This window comes from Manis pentadactyla, chromosome 12 (assembly GCF_030020395.1).
Source record: "Manis pentadactyla isolate mManPen7 chromosome 12, mManPen7.hap1, whole genome shotgun sequence".
NCBI classification, from domain to species: Eukaryota; Metazoa; Chordata; class Mammalia; order Pholidota; family Manidae; genus Manis; species Manis pentadactyla.
The window spans coordinates 32478018-32497563 of NC_080030.1; positions in this window are offsets into that span (position 1 = coordinate 32478018).

Genomic DNA, 19546 nt, shown 5'->3' on the forward strand with positions numbered 1-19546 from the left:
CAAACACAACTAGCCCTAAAAGAGAGACCAGAAGACGCAGGACAGTGGCCAGACTGCAGCTACACCAGCGAGAACCCAGCGACTGGTGAAAGGGGTAAGATACAAGCCCCGGCCTGGCGGGACCTGAGCGCCCCTCCCCCCAGCTCCCGGCGGGAGAACGATAGGCAGAGCGGGAGGGAGACGGAGCACAGGACTGCCGAACACCCAGCCCCAGCCATCCGGGCCAGAGCGCAGACACAGTATATGCCCAGGGGGCCCTGGATACTGGGAGAACAGGGGGTAAGACCTCAGAGCGGGTGCTGAAGCTGATGCCCCTGTGACAAAGAAAAGCGGGGGCTTTTTGAAAGTCTTAAAGGGACAGGGACTTCACAGCTTGACGTAAACAACCCAGGTCACAGTACAGCAGCTGGAAATTACAGGGAAAACCGGGTGCACTAACCCCCTGGGCAACAGCTCTGAGACCCCTCACGGAGGCAAACAGTCAAGCAGCCCCCCCATCCATCACCCCACCGGGCGCTGCGAAAGCAGAGAAGCAGCCTGAGACAAATTCCGCCCACAGAAAGGGAAATTTCTCCCTCCCGGCCAGGCAAGACACAAAGACCCACTCTACACGCAATTACCCAACACAAGCCACTAGGGGTCGCAGTTGCCCCAGTAAAGAAAGGCCAGTAGTAAGTGAAAATTTTGGCCCTCCCAGCTGACAGTCAATAGCACCTGTCAACATGAAAAGGCAAAAAAATATGATTCAGACAAGACTAACCCAGACAGCTTCGGCATCTGCTACATCTTCCCCTGAGAAGGAATCTGGGGAGATAGATTTAGCCAGTCTACCTGAAAAAGAATTCAAAACAAAAGTCATAACCATGCTGATGGACTTGCAGAGAAATATGCAAGAACTAAGGAAGGAGAATTCAGAAATAAAACAAGCTCTGGAAGGACTTCAAAACAGAATGGACGAGATGCAAGAGACCATTAATGGACTAGAAAACAGAGAACAGGAACGCAGAGAAGCTGATGCAGAGAGAGATAAAAGGATCTCCAGGAATGAAAGAATTTTAAGAGAGCTGAGTGATCAATATAAAAGAAATAATATAAGAATCATAGGCATTCCAGAAGAAGTAGAGAGAGAAAAGGGGATAGAAAATGTCTTTGAAGAAATAATTGCTGAAAATTTCCCCAAACTAGGGGAAGAAATGGCCTCTCAGACCACAGAGGTACACAGAACTCCCATGACAAGGGATCCAAGGAGGGCAACACCAAGACACATAATAATTAAAATGGCAAAGATCAAAGACAAGGACAAAGTATTACAAGCAGCCAGAGAGAAAAAAAAGGTTACCTACAAAGGAAAACCCATCAGGCTATCATCAGACTTCTCAACAGAAACCCTACAGGCCAGAAGAGAATGGCATGATATACTTAATGCAATGAAACAGAAGGGCCTCGAACCAAGACTACTGTATCCAGCACGAATATCATTTAAATATGAAGGAGGGATTAAACAATTCCCAGACAAGCAAAAGTTGAGGGAATTTGCCTCCCACAAACCACCTCTACAGGGCATCCTACAGGGACTGCTCTAGATGGGAGCACTCCTAAAAAGAGCACACAACAAAACACCCAACATATGAAGAAGGGAGGAGGAGGAATAAGAAGGGAGAGAAATAAAGAATCATCAGATTGTGTTTATAATAGCTCAACAAGCGAGTTAAGTTAGACAGTAAGACAGTAAAGAAGCTAACCCTAAACCTTTGGTAACCACAAACTTAAAGCCTGCAATGGCAATAAATTCATACCTTTCAATAATCACCCTAAATGTAAATGGACTGAATGCACCAATCAAAAGACACAGAGTAATAGAATGGATAAAAAAGCAAGATCCATCCATATGCTGCTTACAAGAGACTCACCTCAAACCCAAAGACGCGCACAGACTTAAAGTCAAGGGATGGAAAAAGATATTTCAAGCAAACAACAGAGAGAAGAAAGCAGGTGTTGCAATTCTGGTATCAGACAAAACAGACTTCAAAATAAAGAAAGTAACAAAAGACAAAGAAGGACATTACATAATGATAAAGGGCTCAGTCCATCAAGAGGATATAACCATTATAAATATATATGCACCCAATACAGGAGCACCAACATACCTGAAACAAATATTAACAGAACTAAAGGAGGAAATAGAATGCAATGCATTCATTCTAGGAGACTTCAACACACCACTCACTCCAAAGGACAGATCCACCAGACAGAAAATAAGTAAGGACACAGAGGCACTGAACAACACACTAGAACAGATGGACCTAATAGACATCTACAGAACTCTACATCCAAAAGCAACAGGATACACGTTCTTCTCAAGTGCACATGGAACATTCTCCAGAATAGACCACATACTAGGACACAAAAAGAGCCTCAGTAAATTCCAAAAGATTGAAATCCTACCAACCAACTTTTCAGACCACAAAGGCATTAAACTAGAAATAAACTGTTCAAAGAAAGCAAAAAGGCTCACAAACACATGGAGGCTAAACAACACGCTCCTAAATAATCAATGGATCAATGACCAAATCAAAATGGAGATCCAGCAATATATGGAAACAAATGACAACAACAACACTAAGCCCCAACTTCTGTGGGACGCAGCAAAAGCAGTCTTAAGAGGAAAGTATATAGCACTCCAAGCATATTTAAAAAAGGAAGAGCAATCCCAAATGAACGGTCTAATGTCACAACTATCAAAATTGGAAAAAGAAGAACAAATGAGGCCTAAGGTCAGCAGAAGGAGGGACATAATAAAGATCAGAGAAGAAATAAATAAAATTGAGAAGAATAAAACAATAGCAAAAATCAATGAAACCAAGAGCTGGTTCTTTGAGAAAATAAACAAAATAGATAAGCCTCTAGCCAGACTTATTAAGAGGAAAAGAGAGTCAACACAAATCAACAGTATCAGAAATGAGAAAGGAAAAATCACAACAGATCCCGCAGAAATACAAAGAATTATTAGAGACTACTATGAAAACCTATATGCTAACAAGCTGGGAAACCTAGGAGAAATGGACAACTTCCTAGAAAAATACAACCTTCCAAGACTGACCCAAAAAGAAACAGAAAATCTAAACAGACCAATTACCAGCAACGAAATTGAAGCGGTAATCAAAAAACTACCAAAGAACAAAACCCCCGGGCCAGATGGATTTACCTCGGAATTTTATCAGACATACAGGGAAGACATAATACCCATTCTCCTTAAAGTTTTCCAAGAAATAGAAGAGGAGGGGATACTCCCAAACTCATTCTATGAAGCTAACATCACCCTAATACCAAAACCAGGCAAAGACACCACCAAAAAAGAAAACTATAGACCAATATCCCTGATGAACGTAGACGCAAAAATACTCAACAAAATTTTAGCAAACCGAATTCAAAAATACATCAAAACCATCGTACACCATGACCAAGTGGGATTCATCCCAGGGATGCACGGATGGCACAACATTCGAAAGTCCATCAATATCATCCACCACATCAACAAAAAGAAAGACAAAAACCACATGATCATCTCCATAGATGCTGAAAAAGCATTTGACAAAGTTCAACATCCATTCATGATAAAAACTCTCAGCAAAATGGGAATAGAGGGCAAGTACCTCAACATAATAAAGGCCATCTATGAAAAACCCACAGCCAACATTATATTGAATAGCGAGAAGCTGAAAGCATTTCCGCTGAGATCGGGAACTAGACAGGGATGCCCACTCTCCCCACTGTTATTTAACATTGTACTAGAGGTCCTAGCCACGGCAATCAGACAAAACAAAAAAATACAAGGAATCCAGATTGGCAAAGAAGAAGTCAAACTGTCACTATTTGCAGATGACATGATACTGTACATAAAAAACCCTAAAGACTCCACCCCAGAACTACTAGAACTGATATCAGAATACAGCAAAGTTGCAGGATACAAAATCAACACACAGAAATCTGTGGCTTTCCTATATACCAACAATGAACCAACAGAAAGAGAAATCAGGAAAACAACACCATTCACAATTGCATCAAAAAAAATAAAATACCTAGGAATAAACCTAACCAAAGAAGTGAAAGACTTATATTCTGAAAACTACAAGTCACTCTTAAAAGAAATTAAAGGGGACACTAACAGATGGAAACGCATCCCATGCTCATGGCTAGGAAGAATTAATATCGTCAAAATGGCCATCCTGCCCAAAGCAATATACAGATTTGATGCAATCCCTATGAAACTACCAGCAACATTCTTCAATGAACTGGATCAAATAATTCAAAAATTCATATGGAACCACCAAAGACCCCGAATAGCCAAAGCAATCCTGAGAAAGAAGAATAAAGTAGGGGGGATCTCACTCCCCAACTTCAAGCTCTATTATAAAGCCATAGTAATCAAGACAATTTGGTACTGGCACAAGAACAGAGCCACAGACCAATGGAACAGACTAGAGAATCCAGACATTAACTCAGACATATATGGTCAATTAATATTTGATAAAGGAGCCATGGACATACAATGGCGAAATGACAGTCTCTTCAACAGATGGTGCTGGCAAAACTGGACAGCTACATGTAGGAGAATGAAACTGGACCATCGTCTAACCCCATATACAAAAGTAAACTCAAAATGGATCAAAGACCTGAATGTAAGTCATGAAACCATTAAACTCTTGGAAGAAAACATAGGCACAAACCTCTTAGACATAAACATGAGTGACCTCTTCTTGAACATATCTCCCCGGGCAAGTAAAACAACAGCAAAAATGAACAAGTGGGACTATATTAAGCTGAAAAGCTTCTGTACAGCAAAAGACACCATCAATAGAACAAAAAGAAACCCTACAGTATGGGAGAATATCTTTGAAAATGACACATCCGATAAAGGCTTGACGTCCAGAATATATAAAGAGCTCACACGCCTCAACAAACAAAAAACAAATAACCCAATTAAAAAATGGGCAAAGGAACTGAACAGACGGTTCTCCAAAAAAGAAATACAGATGGCCAACAGACACATGAAAAGATGCTCCACATCGCTAATTATCAGAGAAATGCAAATTAAAACTACAATGAGGTATCACCTCACACCAGTAAGGATGGCTGCCATCCAAAAGACAAACAACAACAAATGTTGGCGAGGCTGTGGAGAAAGGGGAACCCTCCTACACTGCTGGTGGGAATGTAAACTTGTTCAACCATTGTGGAAAGCAGTATGGAGGTACATCAAAATGCTCAAAACAGACTTACCATTTGACCCAGGAATTCCACTCCTAGGAATTTACCCTAAGAATGCAGCAATCAAGTATGAGAAAGATCAGTGCACCCCTATGTTTATCGCAGCACTATTTACAATAGCCAAGAATTGGAAGCAACCTAAATGTCCATCGATAGATGAATGGATAAAGAAGATGTGGTACATATACACAATGGAATACTACTCAGCCATAAGAAAAGGGCAAATCCAACCATTTGCAGCAACATGGATGGAGCTGGAGGGTATTTTGCTCAGTGAAACAAGCCAAGCAGAGAAAGAGAAATACCAAATGATTTCACTCATCTGTGGAATATAAGAGCAAAGGAAAAACTGAAGGAACAAAACAGCAGCAGAATCACAGAACTCAAGAATGGACTAACAGGTACCAAAGGGAAAGGGACTGGGGAGGATGGGTGGGTAGGGAGGGATAAGGGGGGGAGAAGTAGGGGTTTATTAAGATTAGCATCCATAGCGGGGTGGGAGAAAGGGGAGGGCTGTACAACACAGAGAAGACAAGTAGTGATTCTACAACAGGTTGCTACGCTGATGGACAGTGACTGTAAAGGAGTATATAGGGGGGACCTGGTATAGGGGAGAGCCTAGTAAACAAAGTATTCGTAAGTATTCGTCATGTAAGTGTAGATTAATGATTAAAAAAAAAATGCAGTTCCTATGTGGTGACCTCTAATGAGTTCTACACAATGATATAAAGGACATATAAAAGTGTAGGCAAAGGGTCTGTTTGTGTTTATACAGAGGATCAAAGCCTAATTTGGCTACCCCGAAAATGAACTAAGAAACGATATGAAAGAGAACTTCCAACATCAGCACTCTCGGGAAGACTCATGCCAGAAGATGATCATCAAAAAACCCCAACGAAGATCCACGCACTGCTACAGCTGTAGATGCACTCATCCCACCAGCTCCTGGACTTGCCATGGGAATGAAGGAGATATCTAAGCTGGCCTGTGCATACAGTAAAACAACAAATTTGACTGGATCTATACTGTTGGAACTCAACCAAGAATTAGGAGAAGTGCAAATTGTAGCGCTCCAAAATCTTACAACTACAGACTATTTACTGTTAAAAGAACATATGGGATGTGAACAGTGCCCAGGAATGGGTTGTTTTAATTTGTCTGATTTTTCTCAAACTATTCAAATTCAGTTAGATAATAACCATCATATCATTGATAAGTTTTCACAAATGCCTAGGGTGCCTAACTGGTTTTCTTGGTTTCACTGGAGATGGCTGGTAATTACAGGTATGCTTTGGTTATGTAACTATACTCCTATTATGTTAATGTGTGTGCGCAATTTAAGTAGTAGCTTAAAATCTATACATGCTGAAGTTACTCTACAAGAAGATATGTCAAAGAAATAATCAATCTTCCCATGTTTTCTCCCACCTGCTACTTCTATAGCTTTTCTTCTTCCTTCCTAATTACAACGAATTCTTAAATAGAATTCGTGTCTCATATCAAATTTACCGAGTATCATAACTCCTCCAAGTGGTAAAGATACCTCAAGACAAATGCTGGGCATAGAAGCCACAGGGCATAAATATGCAAAGAAATAAAAAGCTAACCATTTCAAACAATAAGGCTTCTCTCTCACTTACCAACTTAACATTTCCCTGTATGGCCCTGGAAGATGACTGGTTAGCCAGAGACGGGTAAGATTCCTCAAGGGAGGAACAACCTAAGACAGGCACAGTCGCAGGGGGGCCATCAGGTGAGAAATTGGGGATCAACAGAGGTGAGGCTTCGAACCTCACCCTCCCTGTTCTGAGAGAAATCTTCTGCATATGTGGATGTTTTATTGCCCTTGTCTAGCTTGGATTAACACATAGTCTACGGGCACACACCTGATCATCTACATTTGCTCTCTTACAACACTAAACTATGTTTTCTACCTTTATGTTGTATCTACCTACCACTTCAGCATTTTATTAAAAATAATAAAGAGAGAAATGTGGTATCCACATATAAATCAAGTATAAAAATCAAATGTGTATTCATATTTGAACTGACTGTTTATAGTTCATAATGCATGAGCAAAACTAAAAGTTTCTGTGATGACTGCCCTTGTACTGTTCACCATGTAACTTAGTCACTATGTAAGAATTTGTTCTCCATGTAAGAACTTGTTCGTTATGCTTCAGAAGATTGGAGACTGATGAAAATTAGGCTTGGGGTGGATTAATGATTCTGCATTGAGCATTGACTCCCCTATACAGAATTTTATTGTTGTTAACAACCATTTGATCAATAAATATGAGAGATGCCCTAACAACAACAACCAAGAAAAAGTACACACTTCCAATTGTAAAATAAATAAGCAACCGGGATGTAATGTATAGCATAAGGAATATAGTCAAAATATTGTAACAACTTGGTATGGTGATAGCTGGTACTTAGAATTATCATGTATATAAATGTTGAATCACTGTGTTGTACACCTGAAACTAATGTAATGTAATACTGTGTGTCAACTACCCTTCAATAAAAAATAATTATCTAAAAAAAAAAAAAAAAAAAAAAAAAAAAGAAGGATGTTTATGTTTTGATTGAATGTAACTGTAGAGATCAGGATGGTTATAAAGGCTGTCATACAATGTATCACAGATGGGCTTAAGCGACAGACTTTTTGTCCTCACAGGTCGAGGGACGGGAAGTCCAAGGGGAAGCCGTGGCAGAGCTGGTTCCGCCTGAGGCCTCTCTCAACGGCTGGCACACCGCTGCCTTCTTCCTGTTTTCCATCATCTTCTCTCTGAAAGCATCTGCATTCAAATTTCCTCTTCTTATGAAGACAGCAGTCATATTGAATTACAGCCCATTCTAAGGACCTCATTTTAATTTAATCACCTCTTTAAAGACTCTCCAAATACCATCACATTTAGAGATATTGAGGAGAGAACTTCAACATTAGACTTTTGATGGCCACAATTCAGTCCATAACATAGGACAAACATAGAAAATAAAACCTGACAAAGCAAATATTAGATGCAGAGCTGAAAAATGCTAAACAGAATGAGGTGATCTAAACTCCACAAGGAGCAACTATCAATGGAAGTTTTGCCTTTTAAAACTTCAGGTAATTTCAACACATTTCATTTGCTCCATGAAACAGAATATGTTGAATCTTATTTTCTACATAAAACAAGAGGTAGTAAACCTTGCAAGTACTTAAGTAGACTTGACAGAGAATGCATTATCATGCTCTTCTTTTTTATTTTCATATTTCAAAAAATTAATGTTATTTAGGTATAATTTACATATGATAAAATGTACCCATTTAAAGAGTATGATTCTATGACTTCTGAGTAAATTGTACATCTGTGATGTAATTACCACCACAATCAAAACATAGAGCATTTATATTACCCCAATGTTGTCTCCTGCCCTTTGCAGTCAATCGCCTCATCACTGGCACCAGAAAATCACTGATCTATAATTGCTTGCTCTAGAATTGCACATAAACAGAATCATACAGGATGGGTCTCTTGTGACGTGTCTATTCAAATCTCTGCCCATTTTACAACTTATTATTGATTTGTAAAAGTTATTTACATGTCCAATCTGAGTCTTTTGTCAGATATCTTTATCATAAATATTTTGTCCCAGTCTATGGCTTGCCTTTTCATATTCTTAACAGTGTCTTTTGAAGAACAGAAATTTTAATTATTACAAAGTTCAGTATGTCCACTATTTATCTTATGGTTGTGTGTTTGCATTGTAGGTTGTAAAGATGTTTCTCCAGTGATTTGTTTTAGATGTTGCATAGTTTTAGCTTTTACATTTAAGTCTGTGATCCATTTTGCATAATTTTTTGTCTGAAGTATGAGAAAAGTGTAAAGGTTTATGGTAGAGATTTGTTCCAGCTCCATTTTTGAGAAATCTATCTTTCCCCCTTGAACTACCTTGGCATCTTTGTGGAAGACGAATTGACCATATATATGTGAGCCTATTAGTATACTCTATTTTCTGTTCTGTGGATCTATATGTCTCTCCCTATACCAGTACGTACTTTCTGGTATTGTAATTTTATAGAAAGTCTTAAAATGAGGTAGTACAAGGCCTTCTTTAAACTTCTTTTGTCAGTTCTAGGTCCTTCCTGCTTTCATGTAAGTTTCATCATCAATTTTGCTTTAGAATCGATTTCTGTGAGCAAGTCTGCTGGCATTTTGATTGAGGCTATGTTGCATCTTTAGATTGGTTTGGGGAGAAGTAACATCTTAACAATACTGAGTCCTCTCATCCACGATCATGGTATATCTTTCCATTTATTTAGAATTTTTAGAATGTTTTGTCATTTTCATGTATAAGTCTTGGTATAATGTATAGGTCTTACAGGTAACATATTTTGTTACATTAATCTCTAGTATTTTATGTTTTTTGATGTTATTGTAAATGGTAGAGATATTACTGATTTTTAATATATTTCCCTTGTATCCTCCAGCCTTGTTAAATCACTTAATATTTCTACTAGATTATTGGTAAATTCCTTAGGATTCAGAACAAACACAATCATGCTGCCAATGAATAAGCACAATTTTACTTCTCCATTTACAGTCTGTAGGCCTTTTATTTCTTTTGATTGCTGTATTGCACTGGCTAGGACTCTAATATGAGGTTGAATAGAAGTGATAAAAGTCCGTGTCCTTGCTTTGTTCCTGATCCAAGGGGGAAAGTGCTCAATCTTTTTACCATTAAGTATGATGTTTGCTGGAGGGCATTTTTTTGGTTTTTCATTTTTTCATGGATATCCTTTGTCAGGTTGGGAAAGTTCCTACTGGTCCTAGTGTTCTGAAAGGTTTGTTTAAATCATGAATGGTTGCTGAATTTTGTCACATAACTTCTCTGCATCTAATGAGAATCTCCTATGATTTTCCTAATAGATTGAATTGCATTGACTGATTTTTTGTGTGACTTTATTTTTTAGAACAGTTTTCAACTCACAGTAAAATTGAGAGTCAGGTACAGAGATTTTCTATATATCTCCTATCCCCACACATGCACAGCCTCCCCCATTATCACCATCCTCTACCAGAGTGGTACATTTTTTACAGTTGACAAATCTACACTGACACATCATAACCAGCCTAAGTCCATAGTTTACATTATGGTTCACATCTGGTGTTACATACTATACAGGTTAGGATAAATCTATTATTCTGGTATCATACCGTATTTAGTATCACACCAAATGGTATTGTCATACAATAATAGCAACTATGGTATTATCACAACATAATCATGCCATATTATGGTATCAGACCATCATGCCCTAAAAATCCCTTATGATTTACCTTTTTATCCTTCTACTCCTGCATATAACTCCTGGAAGGAGCCACTGATCTTTTTACTGTCCCTATAGTTTTGCCTTTACCAAAATGTCACATAGTTGAAAGTAAATAGTTATTTCAAATTGACTTATTTCCCTTAGTAATATGTATTATGTATATTACTCTATTAAAGAGTCTCAGATTTCAAGAATAACATGTATCATTGGATAGATGTTTGGCAAAAAACATCTTTTCTGATATATCACAAATGTTTTTGAGCAAGTGTACATGAACTCTAGACTGGTATTCTTGTTTTTCAAATACTATTTGCACTCAGTTTTCCACTTTTTTAATCCATGGCATCCTAAGAATGTTATTCCTTTTTTATAGGTATAAACTTTCCATTGTTATCTTATTTGTAAATATAATTTCTATTATTTAAATATGCTTCTTTTTAAATTTTATGTTTTTCTGATTGCATTTCTCTTGTCCATCTTTTCTCAAGGATTTATCTCATGAAAGCAACATATTGTCAGACTTTGTTTCCTTGTAATCTGACAGCCTTTTTCTTTTAATAGAGTAATTTATTCACTCGCACTTGTTCTGATTAATGTATTTGGTCTAATGTTTTCCTCTGTCTCATTAAATAGTTAAGGAGTGCCTAGCTTTTATTTCAGATAATCTCCAAGGCCTTGTAATAGTCTATAACAACCTTTTAATATTTTATTATATAAACTACTATAGAAAATTGACATGAATTTCGTATTAATCTCTAACTGTTGTTTGTAGTTTAAAAAGTGCTTAATAAATGTTATCTTTTTTCATTCTTTTTATTTATTTTACATTTGATAAATTTAAGTTTTCAAGAGGTTTATTAACTTATCAAAGTCACACAGCCAGTAATTGTGGAGAAATAAATGTTTGTCTTACTAAAAAGAAAGAAAGGAAAGGAAGGAAGGAAGGAAGGAAGGAAGGAAGGAAGGAAGGAAGGAAGGAAGGAAGGAAGGAAGGAAGGAAGGAAGGAAGGAAGGAAGGAAGGAAGGAAGGAAGGAAGGAAGGAAGGAAGGAAGGAAGGAAGGAAGGAAGGAAGGAAGGAAGGAAGGAAGGTAGGAAAGAAAGAAGGAAGGAAGGAAAGAAGGAAGGAAGGAAAGAAAGAAAAACCAAAACAGTTCATTCTTTCCTTTCTACTACAGTCATATTGTTCCCCGATTCCGTGTTTCCTGGGTCGATGGCCCTGTACCCATAACCTTGGGGTCACCAGTAATCCCCTATCCTTCACTCCAGTTTCAGAGCAGAGGAGTGACTTCATCTGATCAACCTGTTTGGAAAGATAAGAAGTGGCTCAGCCAGTCTCCCTTTCTGGGTGGAGCTGCTGTGCCCAGAGAACATGATCCCTTTCTGTCTCCTTTGTGCACAAATTTTGTATTCTGTGCTCTAACCACGTGGGTGGAGGGCTGCCCAGATGGCCAGGTAAGTCTGTTTATCTGAATCGAGTATTCTACTATAAGATACCATCTGTCTATGGGGGTAAATCACTTTTTCCATCACCAGATTTCGTGGTAAAATGGGTAATATTCTGTTCTCACAATGGCCTAATTTCCTTGGTTCAAAATTTGGGCAAAAAAGATGGGTGTTATTTTGGGGGACCCTCTTGAACCTAAGAGGTAATGTGTGAAATAATCTGAATCCTTTTACTTAGTTCAGATTTTATGAGGAGAACAGCCAATAAGCAGCCCAACTACTCTGAAACTGTCATGGAGACAGCGGTCACAAATGTTGGCTCCGGGAAGGTTTTCTGCACTGGTTCAGAAGTAGGTTAGCAAAAGCTTACAGTGATTGAAATAATTTGAGGGGAGGGAGATTATGTTTAAATGATCCTTAAAGCAAAGGCAATCCATTAAGTCAGCTAAGCCACTTAAGAAAGGTTTTGGGGATGAGATATAACACCCGTGCATGAATATTTTGTAATGTCATCATCTCAACTTCTGTTTCAGGTCAGAATTTAAAAGCAGAGTTTTCGAGAATGAAATACCCACCCCCATGCATTCTGGATTCCCAAATCAGAATATGGAAAAGAGAATGGAAGTGCTTACACCCAAACTGTTAATCAGTTGTCGATTATATGTAACAAACTGAAAGAGGCACACAAAGTAGACAGAGTCGGCTGTGCCCACAGAGAGTTTATTCACTAAGGAAGGAGACACACTCCTAATATACAAGGTAACAATAAGGTTTGTCTTTAAAATGTACGAAGTGCTGTGTTGGCTTGGAGGAAGGAGGGCTGCTTTCCTTCCTGGCAGAGGAGGGCTCGGGGTGAGGGAGGGTGAGCAGCAGGGACATTTGAGCCAAGCCCTGAAGAACAGGTCTGGCGATTTTAGGCCGGAGTTGAAGGAAAGCTGGGAAAAAGCGTTAATGTCAGAAGGAACAACATTAACACAGGTGTGGAAGGATTTGCAGTAAGACAAACCAGCTGTAACAGAGGGTTCAGTGCCTGAAAGATCTATGAATACAAACGTGCGGCATTCTGACCCAAAACAAGACCACCTCCCCAGCCAGTGTTGATGAAGGCTCCCCAAGATAAGGGTTATATGGGTAGGCTGGGCCAGATCACTGACTTTATCAGAAGAAAGAGTTTGCGTTGCGTATTATTTACACAACGGGGGAGCTTCTGAGGGGTTTTGAGGATGTTTGTGACAAAAATCAGTGGTGTCCCCGCAAACCAAAACCAAAAGATACCTAGTCAGTGAGTAAGAATGCGCCAGAAGGGCGCGAGGGGAGAGGGTGGTGGGCACCTGAGGAGCCTGTGGAGAGCCGCAGGGGCAGCTGGCTGCCGGAGGGGGATAGAGAGGATTAAAGAGAAGCCACCACTCAGGGGCAGGGGGAGGAGCGGCAGGAGAAGGGCAGAGCCTCTCCCCAAAAGTGTGTTCCACAGGTCACCTCCTCTTTCTTCTCCTGAGGCAGGTAACCCATGTAGACATATGAATGGCAGATTAAAAGCTCTAAATGTCTTCCCTAAGTTAATTAAATATCACTTTGGGCCCCTAATTTTAAGAGGCCTCAGGGTACCTAACATCATAAGAACCTCCTAAGGAGCCGATGCGAACCTCCTGCCTGGTGTCGCCTTCTCGGCAAGGACACTGCCTGGATGCCCAGTGTGCCCGCATGCCCTTTCCAACTCAGCGTTTAACAGCCAGTGGCCGTCAGCAGACACTCAGGCTTCCAGCCGCCCCCAGCAGGGACTGCAGTTCCCAGATTCCTTAGCAGGTATCACATAATGTAATGTGTCAGGAGTGGTGGTTTACCACTTGATAAAGCTGCCAGTTCATGTGTCACTACTAAGTAACAAATTAGTTCTTTATTTGTTTTCCAAAGAAAGCACAACAAACTGCAACAGTCACACACATAGATAGCAGGCTGACTTAACCACTGAAAGTCTCCCTCATTTCTTTGCATGGAAGCGCATCTTGGTACAGGAAGCTGTGACAAAGCAAAGGGGTCAGAGCAAGCTGAATATTTATTGTCCATCCCAAGAATTGATTTCCTGTCTGCTCATTTTGGTCACGAAATTCCTTTTCTCTAGATTTCCCAACAGCAAATAGATGGTAGCCATTATTATTAATAACTGTGACACAGATAGGGTAAATATTATTCATTTGAGTTTGCAGAGCATCAATCTGAGACCCAAGATGGTTAAGCAACTGGCATATCTCACAGATGGTGGCACATTCGCTGATTTATTCAAAAAAGAAATCTGAAAGTTTATTTTTAAAATTCTCCATTTTCCTTAATGCATTGATTTGTCAACTCACATCACTTCTTATTTTCTTCCACATTTCTAAAGATTTGTCACAAGAGAAAGAAAATTGCATTCGCTGCCTTTTCAAGAAAGCACAGAGGATGCGAATCTGAAGTTTCTTTCATTCTGTGATGACATTAGAGTTGACATTGAGATGCAGAACGCAGGTGCTTATGAAAAGACAGAAGACCTGGAACACGGGTGTCTGGATGGTCTTATTTTGCATACCAGAGAATGGGAACATGCATTACTAATATTGCAGAAATCCTGCCTATGTTACCTGGGAGCAGAATCCTTCTGATAATAGGATTTGTGGCTCCATTATCTCTGAAGCGACTGGTATAAAAGCTGCAATTTAGAAAAAAATGAATAAATACATACAGTGAGCTAGGCACAAAGCCCAGTGGAAAAGTACGCCCAGTCCTACCAAAAGAAGGCACTTTGTGCACATGGGCCAGAATTGTCAATCTCCCTTTCTACTCAAGTGACAAAGGAGAATATTTTCTGTTCCTAAAGAACTTCCTGGTATCTGGGAACAAAAATGTTTTTAAAAAGAGGCATTTCTTTATAAAAGAAAATAAGGTTCACCTTTGAATGACTTTCTGTTTTTTTTTTGTTTTTTTTTTTTTTACCTTCTCTTTGATGGTGGAAGGCAGAAAGTACATGCAGGATAAAGAAAAATGGGGAATTTGTCCTGATTCAGGGTATGATAATTAGTGTTTTTGTTTGCTTTGGGAACGTTTGTTAAAAATCTCATATTTTTAGTTTTTAACACTTATTTTTAAAAAATCCGTATTATTCATATGATCATAATTGTGCCATCTCCGTAGCAAGCTCTTCTTACTGTAACAGCCGACCATTTCATAAATCTCAGCCTTTTAAAACAATTCTTTTAATTTTGCAGGCAGGCTCGGGATTAATTCATGGCAGTCCAACCGAAGCTTTGTTTTATCCCCGAGACTCATGGATCAAACAACAGAACGACTTTCTGTGACCATGCTTCCCACAGCAGCGTGGGCCGAGTGGTGCACGCCGCTAACGGCGATCTGTCTGGAAGACTGCGGGCCCAGCAGGCATAGCACCCTCATCAATAACATGTCTGGGCTCCAACTGGGTGTGTGGGTGGCAAGCACAACACCTCATTTTGATGAAAGAGCTCTGCAATGCCATTACCAAGGGTAACGTTTTAATAGCAATCAGACACATCACTCTTATCTTAGAAGTCACTAAGCTTCCATAAAGGGTGCATCAGCTGCCTTGAGAGTAACTGCAAGACATCCCTTGTGCTAAAGCCAGTTAGCCTTCCAGAGAATTGTGGTCAAAATGCATGTTTTAATATCTGGCAGCTGCTGACTTTGATCAAGTCTCTTGTCTGTGCTTATCTTGTTATAGGAACAGATTTCTCAGGTTTATAGATGGTGACAGCCCTAACCACTCAGGGGCCACAGCGTCTGGGCTCCTCAGTGCATGACAGTTGCATGAAACTCAGTTCACAGAAACCCGAGATGGTGGAAGATGATGGCATTCAGTGAACAGAAGGAAAGAAGGACTTTTCTTGGGGATACAGAGTTTTGATAAAGCAATCCAATCACTTTTACACAGAAGAGGCATGGAGATTTGGCCCTTTTTGCAGAAGTGGGTGACCCAAGATTTGGAGGAAAATCAGAAACATAAAACCAGCTTATGATGGCTAGACCAAGGTCACAGCAATTTTTAAAAAAGCATTTTATGGACTTCTTGGTGCTAAATTCAGGAGATGAAGCAAGGGAAAGATATAAATGTATTTCTTTTTTATTTGGGAAAGAATGCATCTAATTTGGAATGGAAGCCAAATAGCAATTAAATTATCATCTCCTTCTTGAAGAAGACAAAAGCATTTAAGTGAAGTAAATGTGGTATAAATAGAGCTTAAAAATTAGGAAAAGAAGTACAAAGTACCTAAAATCTTACTATCAACAAGAATTTACTGAACCATATCCTACGCCTCTACCAGGAAAAATAATGTGCTGGAAGGCTGCAGCTTCTGGTCATAAAGGCCTGAGACTGAGCCCCAGCTGTGCTCTTACTGGGCTAAGGAAATAATGGCCATGAACTTTGAATTCCTCGTGTAACAACTGAGAATAATATTTATCTAATAGGGTTGTTGTGAGAATTAAAAAAAAAAACTATTAATCAGTTATTTAATTTAGCACATACTTACAGAGTATTGCCTATGTATTATGATCTGTTTAGGAATCCAGAGTAACATGGCTAATAGAAGAGACAAAGCCCCTTGCCCTCAGGGAGCTTAAATTCTGATGGGAAAGATGGACAACAAGTGACACAAATAGTACAATAAACAGTGTAGTAGGTGGTGGATAATGCTAAGTGCTAAAATAAAGTAGGTACTGGAGCATAGGAAATGTTCAGTTGTATGAAACTTTATGCAGTGGGGCCATGGGAAGCCTCCCAGAAAATGTGAAATTTGTAAAAAAAAAAAACCAAAAAAAAACTGGTAAATGTGTAAAGGAGGAGGGAGTCATGTGGATATCTGGGTAAAGTGTGGGGCAAGTGACAGGAGCCAGCAGTGCAAGTTCCCTGGAGGGGTAGCAGGTTTGGTTTGTTCAAGAAAATGCACGAAAGCTGGTGTAGCTAGAGAGAAGGAGGAGGAGCAAGAGAAGGTAGGTAAGGTCTGGAGGTAATGTGCTCGGTCACGTACAGCTCAGTCTAGCAGAGCGTAAGCTGCAGCTTCTTTTTCTTAGTAAAAAGCCACTGGGGGTTTCTAAGCAGAGGACAGATGTGATCTGACTTGCTTTTACCGCTATCCTCTGACTACTGTGTATTTAGGACTCCAAACAGGAACAAGAGGTGAAGCAGACAATTGCAATAATCTAGGAGAGAGGTGACAGCTCCAGTGGTAGCAATAAAGAGGGTGAGAGGTGGTCAGGTTCTGGGTATATTTGAAGGCCGAGCAAACAGGATGTGATGACAGATAGACATATGCCATGTGTGAGGTGAGGACTAAGGAATGACTCATGGCTTTTGGACTGAACATGTGGAAAGGGGTATTAGCCAATAATTGAAATGGAGAAGAATGTATTAGAAAAAGCTCTGGGGAAAATGTCATCGGCTCAGTTTAGGACACGTGAAGTTTGCAATTCCTATCTTACATGAAAGTGAAATGTCGAATGGGCAGTGAAGTCCCCAAATGTGTAGCGTGAGGCAGAGCGTCCTTGAGTGTCATCTCCTCTCATGTTGGCTCAATTTAAAGCCGTAGGTTTGATTAGATCATTAAAGAAGTGGCAAAAGATTATGTCCAAGTATTGGGTCTACAAGTATCTCGTATTTTATAGATCACAAAGAAAGGGACGTCAGCAAAAGAGGCTAGAAAGAAAAGTCAATAGGATTAGAGGAAAACTAGTTAGACTTGATGTTCTGTATGTCAGTAAAAAAAAAAAAGATTCTAGGAGGAAAGAATTATAAAATGTCAGATATCGCTTATAGGTCAAATAAGATGAAACTGAAAATGATCATTGGATTTAACGACATGGTTTTACAAGATTTTGTTGGAATTATTTTTTCTTTATGATAGCAGGTATAAATTATATATGGATAAATCGTGAATGAATGGAGATGCCAGATAAAATACATCCACTTACATTTGAATTTCACATATACAATGAATGCATTTTTTTAGCATGAGTTTGTCCCAAACGTGTGTGTGTGTAGGGGAGGCAAATTTTGCCCCTTCTCTCTTCGGACTTTCAGTTGGTCCTGGGAATTAAACGACATTAAGATAAATTAACAGGAGAAAAGCATACATACTTACCTAAGTTTTATGTAACGTGGGAGCCTCCGTGAAGAATGAAGACCCCAGGGAATGACAAAGCAGAACACTTTTATACCAGGGGGAACAGACTGGGAATTGTGGAAAAGTACATAAAATACGTGGGAGGCTAAGACCCAGAACCACTGTTATTCAGTCTCCCTTGTAAATTGATGCTTCTGAACCATCACAATTTTGTTAGTGGGTTTTTAAATTTTGTAACAGGACACAATTGTTTTTAACAAATTATATGTTTTTTTTAAACCAAAACACAATACCTTTGTAGGCTAATCCCAGTTACCTGCCCTTACTTCATCCTTCTAAATGAAGCAGCCTCCATTCCTACCAAGGTGATGATCCATCGTGTGTTACCTTATAAATGATGACACGCTTTTCGTTAAGGAAGAGAAGCACATGCATGCCCACACACCTCTGTCTGCCACTCCTGGGCTGGCACCAGCACAGAGAGCGGCTGTCCTCTCCTCAGGCAGGACGTGAAGGTGGGAAAGGTGAAGCCTGGTGGTAGGCAGAAGCAGACGGGTGATGTAACCAAGTGGGGGGTACACACTCAGGTGGGGTATGTGTCTCAAGGACTGGGGGAACCACGGGGTGAGGGGTTCAGGAAATTGTCGGGAGAATATCAGACAGCGGACTGCAGAGCCCAAGCCCAGCAGGAACAAAGCCTGCTCCATCCCTGTTCCTCAAGCTGTGCCCTTCAGCTCCCCTGCTTCCTTCTGGGCGTGAGAATCTTGATTGAAAAATGCCATCGGAATCCATAGTTTTGGTCCTGTGTGTTTATAAGGAAGCTTTTAATTATTAAGGTATCCTTCCTTCTTCAATGAATCTGCCTGGAAATAGCTCCAACACCAAAAAATCCGTTTCTTTTTCACTTAACAATATTAAGTGGTCCCAAGCAGGCAGGGGTGGTAGACTTGGAGTCTGACGCCGGGAAAGGTCAGGGCCCCACCCACGGGACCAGGCGGTGACATGTTCTGCTGCGTCAGGACACAGAGTCCAGGGCCATCTGAGTCATCCACCTGGCTAGAGGAGGGATGACAGGGGGCATGCAGGACCTCTGTTCCCACTGCACTGCTTCCATCTAGGCAAGTGGGATGAGGAAATGCAAGCCACCTGTGTGCCCAGAAGGTCATGGGGCTCCAAGTGACCAAAACAAGAGCTTCCCATCTCCCCTCTGGAATGGCTTAATTGAACCCTCTGCTCAAGGGGACCCAAGGGTGCACCAAAATGTCAGCCAGGGCTGCAGTCACACACACGCTCACTTGTTGGCAGGATGCACATCCTTCTGGTTGTAGGACTGAAGTGCTCAGTTCAGGGGACCACCTGCCTCTCCCTACCATTTGTCCCTCTCCA